The 10,143-nt window shown below is 37.8% G+C and overlaps 1 pseudogene; it reads right to left on the bottom strand.

Moving 5' to 3' along the window:
- Positions 1-329: 329 nt before the first annotated feature.
- LOC143550406 (secreted RxLR effector protein 161 pseudogene) lies at positions 330-656 on the bottom strand (annotated as a pseudogene).
- Between the last annotated feature and the right edge of the window lie 9,487 nt (positions 657-10,143).

Here is a 10,143-nt window from a genome sequence, read left to right as displayed (position 1 = left end):
ACTAACTCAATAACCCCCTAGGTTTGTAAGTACGACAACTAGGTCCTCGCACTTACGCAAGATTACACTATCAATCACCCCCCCAATCTTGTGACACCGATGAAGCTTCGCATCTCGTTAAACTTCAACCGTAGCAACGCTTTTGTAAGGATGTCTGCTCTTTGTAAATCTCCACTGACATGCTCCACCTTAATTTATTCTCTCTCGATGCACTCCCGAATGAAATGGTACCGTGTGTTGATGTGTTTGCTTCTCCCGTGAAAAACCGGGTTCTTCATCAAGGCGATAGCCGATGAATTATCCACCTTCAACGTCACGATCTCCTCCTTTTATCCAGTCATCTCTGACAACAAAACCCAAAGCCATAAAGCTTGACATGCAGCCGATGTAGCTGCCATAAATTCAGCTTCACATGATGATAACGCCACCGTTCCTTGTTTCTGAGAAACCCATGATATCGGTGATGTACCATAGTAGAAAATCAAACCTGATGTACTCCGACCATCATCCATATCCACTGCGTGAGTACTATCACTATACCCGTGCAACATACTGTTTCCGCCTCTCGAGTAAGTAATACCAAAGTCTAGTGTACCTCTCAGATATCGGAGAATATATTTAACCGCTTGAGCATGAGCTTGAGTTGGTGATTGCATGAACCGACTTGCATAACCAACCGAGTAGCTCAAATCAGGTCTCGTATGAGTTAAATACCGCAAGCTTCCGATTATCTTTTCATAAGCATTATGGTAAGTTTTTTGGAAAGCTTTAACTAGACCGCACCCACAAATGGCACACAAGCATTGTGCCACGATGTACAAGAACGCCCTAGGGAGCGTCACCTTCCTAGCCAAAAACAACCCAAATGTCACCGCAGGGTTAATGTGTCCTCCTGCGAATTCAATTCATCATTACAATATATCCACTAATCGAACATTTGAACGTTATTATTATTATTATTATTATCAAATGAAATACATAGTTAAATATTGAAGGGGAAAAGTAATTAATTTACCCGAGATGCCAGCAGTGCAATATACGAGCACGAAGATCATACCACCAAAGGCCCAAGCGATGCCAAGGATGCCAACGCCACCACATTGGTCGGAGCTATGGGCAGGATCGGTTTGTGACTTGTAGTCAATGACGGTCAAGACAGTGATGTAAAGGAAGAGAAGTGTGGCAATGAATTCAGCAATGATGGCTCGATAAAGGACCATTTGGTTAGCTCCTCGGCGTCAAATAAATCAGCCAGTGGAGGGTCTTGGTAGTCCTTTGCGCCGTAGTCATGACCGCCAACCTCAACGTCTTTGCCCATTACTTAAATACTCTTCTAAAGCTTAGTGCTAGAGAAGAAGTATTTGAGTGGTGATAATGAGAAGAGAAGAAAGCAATTTATATGCATATTCAAAAGGGCATATTCGATTATTAATAATGTAACAAATAATTGCATATTATTCAAAATCCTTATTATTTTGTGTTGGAGATGATGATTGATTTTGTACATATGTGAAGTGTGAACCTCATCATTCTCACTTACACCGTCCATTTATTTTTGATCATTCAAAAACTATTCTTTATTCAACTAGCCAAATCAGTGCTCAGTTGGTAACTAGTATTTTTCTGCTAACCCAGCCAATCATTTAATTAGTAATTAACATTAAAAATAATTCCTTTCTATAACACCACCGTCCACCACACCACATTTTGTCCCTTGAATTAATATACATAAATCCATAATCATTATTATTTATACATTCGGTTCCGATGTTTCGAGTTAGCGGGTTAAATTAACACATCTATGACACGTATATTTATCCATGATCAAGATATCAATCATAGCCTTGACACACTTATAAAAGTATAAAATGACTACAAACCTTTTAACTAAACCTTTTAACTTATTACTAGCATAAGTGCCCGCGCGTTGCGGCGGGGAAGCAATGGGAATTCAATCGATAGTGAATGCTATAGTTTGCATTCTATCAAATTTTATATAAAAAATATCAACAAACAAAACAACATTTAGTCATAAAGCTAATTATATCACATAATATTCAAACTTTATATAAAACATTATCAACCAACAAAACACCATTTAGTCATAAAGCTAATTGTGATAACTTGGAGGCGCTTATGGATTTCGTACGGCTGGGTTGGCCAGCTGGCTGTGGCCTTTTGTCATTTACGTCACCCCGAACGAAGTACCTAGGCAATTCTGTTTGTTGGCCATTTCAAAAAAAGTCATAAAGCTAATTGTTTGACCAACATATGAGTCAAACTGTAACATTTATATATAAACTTGTTGGCAAAACTATTAGCGTGTTAATATAACAATTTAGATTAGTTTTATTTATTTACTTTCTAAACCCGATATATTGACATTCACGTTTACTTTAAATTCATGTACACTCATTTATGTTCGTTAACGTTCATGAACCGTTCGCTTTATACGATCAACAAACGAACATAAACAAGCATGAACAAGAAAACCTTGTTTGTCTAATTGTCAATTTTCAATCGTTTGTTTGGTTAGAGTTAAACAAACAAATACAAACATGCAGCATTCATTTTTTCCGTTTGGATGCCTAAAGTTATGTTTAGGCTTCTAACTCTAATTGGTTTTCTTACCTTGCTGCTGAGGGCTTCTGATTCTCGGGGTTGGTCATCTATATTGAAAGCTAGATCTGGTAGATCATTGAGCCATCATTCCACATATAGATTGGTTCTCTCTTTCCTAGAAGCATCGGAGCAGAACCAGAGTATTTTGCCTCAAATCAGTATCCAAAAACACTAAAAACTTTAGATTTTCAATTTGGAACTGATGATCTGATGTAGTATCAGCTGCCTAATAAAAATATGAAAATTACCCTTTATATCCAAAACCAATACGAATTGTATTGTTTTTCACCAAACAAGCCCGCAGTCAAACTCTTATCCGAACTAACACGTGACCCATTTTATAAATGAACCAAATCTTTTGAATTAACCAGAAGCAGCCGCGAGACAATAGTCGACCACATTACACACTTTGACTATTAAAAAGTCAAAACACCTTTAACCCGATTTTTTTTTTTTATTAAAACTCTAAAAAGGTTAATCAGCCATCATGTGGTGGCGTTGATAGCCGAAAGACAATGGTACATGCACCAATCAGCCGGTGTCCCGATGATTGAGTGCTATGTGCCTTATGTCCAAGGCTTGATGCAAAACTACTATCGAGCCGGGGGTCTCATCGGAAGCAGCCTCTCTATCCCTATGGGGTAGGGGTAAGGCTGTCTACATCTTACCCTCCTCAGACCCTACCATAGCTTGGCTATTGGTGGGATATACTGAGTACGATGATGATGATGATGATGAAAACTCTAAAAAAAACCGTTTACCCGTATACAACAGACATGTAGCACACTTGAACTTTTCCTTAATTCCATATATACCCTTGTAGGTTGAATATGTTGTATATGGTAAACATGGTTTTTTTATATTTGTACAAAAAAAAAAGCTGGTTAAAGGTATTTTGACTTTTTAATAGTCAAAGTGTGTAATCTGGTCAACTATTGTTTTGGGGCTGGTTCAGGTTAATTCAAAAGAAGATATGGTTCGTTTATATAACAGGCCATGTGTTAGTTCGGGAAGTCATGAATTGTTGGACCAAAATGTAGATAAATGTTGCCTCAATGTTAGTTCATTAGTACATGATTCTTCAAATCTAACAACCAATATAAGGAAGATCCATAATGTTGCCGAACATTATGGATAAACTAAAGATAATACCAATTGAATAGTTGGCTTCCATCCATAAAATCCACAAAATGCAGATAAACTAAAGATAATTTACGAACTGTACCTTATATGTTAACGAAAGTCGGTTCTTTGCAGTAGGCATTTGCCATACTATGTATGTGTAAAACTAATTTAAGAACCCTACCGTTTATGTTGTGCAAAACTACTTAGCTGTTGAGTAGACCGTTTCGGTATTTAAGTTTTCGTCATTTTAAGTTAACGAGAGTCGGTTCATTACAGTACGCATTCACTATACTATGTAATTTTAAAACTAATTTACAAACACTACCGTTTATGTTGTGAACGAAAGTCAGTTCGTTACAGTAGCTGTATGTTAAAGAAAGTCAGTTCGTTATAGTACGCATTCGCTATGTTGGGCACGCAATCGGTTCGTTACAGTAGCTATACTATGTAAGTTTAATACTAAATGTGAGCGTATGAGTTATTAGTGATGTGTAACATGGTATGCCCATACGGTTGCAAGCTTGGACGAAAACACGGCACCAGGGGCAGGGGGAGTCAACACATATAATTAAAAAAAAAAAGAAAAAGAATAAAAAAAAGTATAGGTGGCCAGGCTTAAATTTTTGAACAAAAACGAGAAAATATACACTGCAAATAGAAATTTTCAAACGAAAACAAGTTTAAATAATATAACCCACCTAATTTGATATAAAAAACGGACATAATTTCATCATTTTCAACTTTTATATACAAATACTTATAAAAACTACCATCTTACTAAATTTTTTTACAAAATAAGTCACCTCATACGCAAATCATCGCCATAGATTCATACAGACTACAAAATACATGTTCCAAAATCCCAATTATAGCATACACTGTTATCTTGGATTGTTCAAACCTGTAACTTTATAAACTAATTTGAAAACGCCGTTCTCGCATTTTTAATAGGCCCGTGTGGTTGGACAAGCTTACCACTGCTGCCAGCTATACCTGGAAACTACAATATTATTATTTGTAAAATGTAAATATGAGTTGAAACTGCATTTTCTATGCTTTCTTAAATGTTGTGATGAGTTGCAAATCTGATGTGTTTACTTTAAACTGGTTGTCTGACCCTGTGAAAGAATGTGATGAAACTATCAAGCTGGATTCTGGATACATGAGGGCTCACCGTCATTTAGGGTCACTTTTTATTTGTAAATCTTTATGTTATGCCTACAGACACATAATAAATGACAAATAAGTACAGTGGACAAGCTTTAACTTACACTTTTCATCAAAGACAACATACGAAAAACAATCTTAAGGAAAACCGAAACTTAAAAATAAAAATAAATAGTGGATTGATATGTAATATTGCCGATCAGATCATCTTTCGTCTACCTTTTAGCTTCTTAAAAATCAAACAAAAATCAAATTATTAAAATAATATGATTGCATTGTGGAAGATAATAAATTTGACTAAAAAAGCAGAGCAGCTATTAATTTTGTTCGAATTGGATTTGTAACTTAAGTATGCCATTTGAAGAGAAAAAAGAGCATTTAGCAATTTTTAGCTTAACTACGTTATTTTGAAGTTAATTACTTAGTAAAAAACATATTTTGCAATTTTCATTGGAAAAGATACCTGGTGGGTATTTTGACAAAAACCCGAAACCCTACGGGTAATTACCTGATAACTAGCCGACGGGTTTGGGACGGACTTTGATAATCGGATATGAGTTTGGGATACGTAGAGTCCTAAATCCATACCAAACCCGAACCATTGCCATCCCTAAAGTAAAGTAAAAAAACGTTTCAGTTTTTAATTGGTCAAAAATTAAGTGGGTTGTTCATTATTCTTTTACTGCCATGAAAACTGAGCACAAACTGACCAAAAAATTGCCCAGTAAAACACTGAGCAACAATCATGTAGACGAACGTGCTCCATCACAAGTAATATAAAACTCCTAGTTACCTGGTGGACGTAGGTTGCAGTGTAGCGACCGAACCACGTTAAATCTTTGTGTTCTTGAGTGGCAGAGAGGGAGAGTGTGTGGTCTGAGTGTTCAGTTGTTCGTGTGTATTCCGCAATTCGTGTTCAACAGGTGTTGTCGATCCTAACAACTGGTATCAGAGCTCAGGCTCTTGTTGTTGAACCGAACAGCCAGGTTGTTACGCACAGATAACCAGGGTTCTGACCAGAGTATCGTATCAGTAACGTTTATTTTGACCAGAGTGTGTATCTGTTCCGAATGTCAAGCATCGTATCAGTAACGTTTGACCGCCACTAGCAACAACACCGATCAGAAAATTGACTCGGCAGTTCCGCCGATTTATCTTACCAGAGATTTCAACAGCCACCGCTTGCAATTGTGATCTCACAGTTTTAAAAAAAATCAAGCCGCCCGGTTTATTTTTTGCGTAGCAGATCTGAGGATTGACAAAGAGGTGGGCAGGTTCAATATTTTTTTGTTGGTGGGAGTAGTTGTTGTTCACGTGACTTTAGGGAAAGCAAACAAATAAAGATTTTTTTGTTTTTTTTTCAAACAAGTCCACCAATTTAGTCATTTGACGCAAGAGACCCCTCAAGTTTGATAAATGGCAGAAAGCAGCAAACTTCATATTGAGAAGTTTGATGGTAAAGATTTTGGTTGGTGGAAAATGCAAATGGAGGATTTGCTCGTTCAAAAGGATTTGGACGTGGACTTGGGTGATAGACCAGAGAAGGTGAAAGAAGACGAATGGGAAACTTTGGATAAAAAGGCCAAGGCAGTTATTAGATTATCGCTGACGAAGGATGTTGCGTTCAACATTCTAAAGGAGACCACAATGCGTGGGATTATGGATGCGCTTTCTAATATGTACGAGAAGCCTTCGGCAGCAAATAAAGTTTTCTTGATTCGTGAGTTAGTTAACACAAGGTTAAAAGAAGGAAGTTTAGTAACTGTACAGATCAACAACATGAACTCGATTTTGTCCAGACTTGGGTCGGTTGGTATAAAATTCGAGGATGAGGTTCAGGCTCTACTACTGTTATCGTCCTTGCCTGATAGCTGGTCGGGAACTGTTACAGCGATTACTAATTCTACCAGCAAGTTCACTTTTGATGGGATTCGGGATCTCATTGTGGGTGAAGACATCAGAGGAAGAAATTCAGGTGAGTCTTCTAGTGGACTATTGCATGTTGGAAGAGGAAGAAGAAATAACAGAGGTAGTGGGAGCGGGAACAGGAAAAGGAGTCAGTCGAGGACTCGAAATGATGTGACCTGTTGGAACTGTAAAGAAGTTGGACATTTTAGAAATCAATGTCCAAATGAGAAGAAAGAAGTTAACGCTGCAGTAGACCACTTAGATGACGATGTTTTGATATGTAGTGTGGAGAACAGTGTGGATTCCTGGGTTATGGATTCGGGTGCTTCATTTCACGCTACCCACAGCAGTGAAGCACTGCAAAATCTGAAAGAATGTGATTTTGGTAAGGTAAGACTAGCGAACAATGAGGTTCTTGAGGTGACGAGCATGGGTGACTTAGATCTGAAGACTCCAGTCGGTTCATTGACTTTGAAGGATGTCCGGGTAATTCCAAGTCTGAAGAAACAGTTGATTTCTGTTGGGCAGCTGGATGAACAGGGGCACGAGGTTAAGTTCAGGAACGGGCAGTGGAAGGTTCTAAAGGGAAATCTTGTCATAGCTCGAGGAAAGAAACGAGGTTCGCTGTATATGGTCAGTTTACCGTCTGAGGGAGTAACCGTCCCAGTTCAAAAGAAGACCAAGATCCGGTTCACAGAATCTCGTGGGCAGAAGAAGGTTTGCTTTGCAGATGGCAAACCCAGAGTCACGGGTCGGATTCAAGTTGAACGTGCTAAGAAAGGTTCAGGGAAATCAATCAGGAGCATTCGTGGAAGTGGGAGCACAGGACGTGCTTCAATCAGAGTTACCAGACTACAGTGGGTTAAGAGAACCAGTATTCCAGCTGTCAAAGTCTCTCCAGTTGATTATCTGCTTTATTCAGAGAGTGTTTATTCTCAGGATGTTCCAGGATCGGGCAGTTCGTGTCAGTGGGAGCCGATAAGAACAGAGAATGGGTCAGGGGCAGATTTAGCCATGACTGATGAGTTGAGGCTCAATGAGAGCTTCAACGGGCTTTCAGGTTAATTGTAGAGAAGGCCGGGGTAACTAGGAAGATACTGAAGATGAAAAGTTTCTTACAGAAATACAGATGCACAGTTGAAGTACATGTGAAGATTGTTCAGTGGCTTCAAGTGGGAGATTGTTGAGTGTGAAGCCACTCTTGTGGTTTGTCAAAACAGAGGCAGAAAAACATGTGTGAAAACTGCAACCATGTTTGTAGCCTGTCAAAAGAAGTGTCAAAAGAAGTGGCTCAAGACACTGTGTGTTATCCATTTTCTTCTGCAGCATTAATTTCTTTGTTTGACAAATTTCTATATAATCTCTATATAAGAGACTGATCTTGTATCTTTTTTTCACCATCACAAGTAATATAAAACTCCTAGTTACCTGGTGTACGTAGGTTGCAGTGTAGCGACCGAACCACGTTAAATCTTTGTGCTCACCTTGTGTTCTTGAGTGGCAGAGAGGGAGAGTGTGTGGTCCGAGTGTTCAGTTGTTCGTGTGTATTCCGCAATTCGTGTTCAACAGGTGTTGTCGATGGGTCTGATTTATTGTGTATTAAAATAAGTCACGACACCTAATGATATGGACATTATTAAAAAAATATAGACAAACTCTAAAAAGTGAATGTGCGGAAAAAATTAACATAATACATGGTGATGATGTAGTAGTAAACATGCAGAAGAGGAAACATACCTATCACAAACCACACAGGAGCTGCATACTATAAAAACAACAAGAAACCCCTAAGTGCAAAAGACACAAAAGCTTAAAAGCCATTAATTTAGCAATATAAACAAAAAAAAATCCAACAATTTTTCAAGTAGATTAAAACATCATGTATAAACGGAGAGGATGAAGACGTACATGGTTTTCGTGACTGAAGCATGTGAAGGCAAACATTGGCGAACGAAGACAACCGTCAGTCATCGAATTGATGGTTGGTTGCTGCAGCCTACGGTATGACTCCAGTATCTCCCAACGGTTCCTCTGATTGGTGTGTCATCCAGGTGATTTTCTTGGAGTTGACCTTGCAGATATCTGTTTAACTTCATCAATACTCCAAGTTCCTAAAATGGGCCTATCTTCAATGCTCTTCCAAGAAGTTAACTAAACAATTCTTAGCACTCGAAAAAGTGACGGCACATGTACATTGACCAGAATTGAGCATACAAAGACAGTCAAAAACTTGCCTAAGAAATAAGAACAGAAAAAACAGTCAGTTCATCGAGCTCTTTAAGTGGAATAAGCTTAATTATTTTCTTAGAAAGTTCATCCTTAGAAACCGCACATCTTATAAGAATATCCACTTCATAATTTGCATCTTCCGGGCTTTTGTCCACATCATCTAAATGGCATGCAAATACATTGACACACTTGTACATATAAGTAATTTCTGATCGCTAAATCTAAAAATGAACTATCACAGAATACAGATGTCCAGCCTCCTGTAAGACTCATGACTCTTGGAAAGTTAACTATAACGCCCCATATGACACGATCCTCAATTGAAAAGGCAAGGGTACTTTCGTATTATTAGTGCAGCGGACACATACAAGCCTGCTAAGCTTCAAAAATGACAAACATTATCTAGGAGAAAAGATGATTGCACACACGTCCATCTTTAAGCTTATATTGTTGCAATAATGCATAATAGTTTTCTAAACTATTTTCCTCTTCGGTTTATCTCATGTACCTTTCATCATGTGACCCCTTTACCTAAGCGTATCTGCTGATTTAACATGAACGTCCTAATCAGCATGTTTAAACATTTGGTGCATTGTGTCCATATTAGATGAAAAAACCATAATTACCAGAATAAGAAACAAAGCCACCTTCATCACCAACATTTTGTGCATCATGTCTATAATTTTTCTTAATGGCTGCCTGCTTACAGGTATATATAAAAAAATATTAAAAAAACAAAAAACAAAAATAAATCACACTAATAACCAGAATTCAAAATTATGAGTTGGTGTATATTCTAAAACCCCACAAGCCCTGTAGCTACACTCTTTAGTAGCCTTCATCAATAATTAAATCAGGCTTTCAAAATAGATTGTTGTGAACTGAATTTAATTTAATTCCTTGCATGTAAGTTTCTATGAAATGAATGTGGCCTTTTGTCTTTGCATTCATATAAAACCACGAGTGACCTAAACCTATTTGAAGCAGTATTTGGTGCAATATTGAGCCAAATACGTGAATTCGTTAACTGCTGCTGAATGATAGTTTGACTTTCAAAAGGTTAAACAATCACAATTCCTAACGGACCCAAAA

The sequence above is a fragment of the Bidens hawaiensis genome, unplaced genomic scaffold (genome assembly GCF_021521415.1).
Source record: "Bidens hawaiensis isolate Kalapana, Puna unplaced genomic scaffold, B.hawaiensis_p1.1 tig00016040_1, whole genome shotgun sequence".
NCBI classification, from domain to species: Eukaryota; Viridiplantae; Streptophyta; class Magnoliopsida; order Asterales; family Asteraceae; genus Bidens; species Bidens hawaiensis.
This window is presented reverse-complemented; position numbering and strand designations above follow the sequence as displayed.